This window comes from Fukomys damarensis, unplaced genomic scaffold (genome assembly GCF_012274545.1).
Source record: "Fukomys damarensis isolate Sample0158 unplaced genomic scaffold, DMR_v1.0_HiC HiC_scaffold_4, whole genome shotgun sequence".
Lineage (NCBI taxonomy): Eukaryota > Metazoa > Chordata > Mammalia > Rodentia > Bathyergidae > Fukomys > Fukomys damarensis.
The window spans coordinates 37,995,769-37,996,777 of NW_022900916.1; positions in this window are offsets into that span (position 1 = coordinate 37,995,769).

The window sequence follows — 1,009 nt, forward strand, 5'->3', positions numbered from 1 at the left end:
AGAGAGAGAGAGAGAGAGAGAGAGAGAGAGAGAGAGAGAGAGAGAAACTAGAGACATTTATAGTTAAATGGATGCACACTGAGGACATACTCAAGTGAAACAAATAGGACACATATGTGTAAATACCGAATAGTTTCTCTGGTGTGAGAAACTAAAAGTGTGAGGATCAAAATGTATAACAGATAATGTGAAATGGGGGAAAAAGGTCTGAAGGGGAAGGGAAAGGATGAGGGGCTGGGAAAAGAAAAGAAGAGAAAGGAAGAAATATGAGAAAAGAAAAAAATGCAAACAAAGTCTTTGTAATTAAGGAGAGGTTGGGGGGTTGAAGGGAGGCCAGGGGAATGGGGAAAAAATAAGAACCAAGATACATCATGTAAAGGTACAAACTCCCAGTGATGAAGGTCACCATATTGTATACCGAAACTGTACCAATAAACAGTGAATAAAAAATAAAGCAAAAAAACCCCAAACAAAACAAAAAAAACAAGCGTTGAAAAGAATGTAAAGAAATTGGATCGCTCACACAATGCTGGTGGAAATATGAAATGGTCAGGTGCTTCAGCAATCTGGCAGCTGCTCAAAAAGTGAAACATAGCGCTGTATATGATCCATCAGTTCCACTCCTGGATCTGTCTCCAAAGAGAAATGAAAACATAGCACACTTGAATATATGTTCACATCAGCATTATGCACAACTGCTAAAAAGTAGAACCAACTCAAATGTCCATCAATGGATAAACACATAAATAAAAGGCAGTACACTTATGTGATGAGCTATTTTTCACCAATAAAGAGAATGAAGTACTGAAACATACTACAAATTTCATAAGCCTTGAACACATCCTGCTAAGTCAGCAAGCCAGTCAGTCATCTGGGAGGCTGATTGATGCAAGAGAATCACAAATTTGAGCCAGTTGGGCAATTTAAGAAGTTAAATCTGGCCCTGTGTCAAAAAGAAAAAAGCTTACCTGGGAATGTATTTAAGTTCGAAGACTCTGTGTTCCATTGT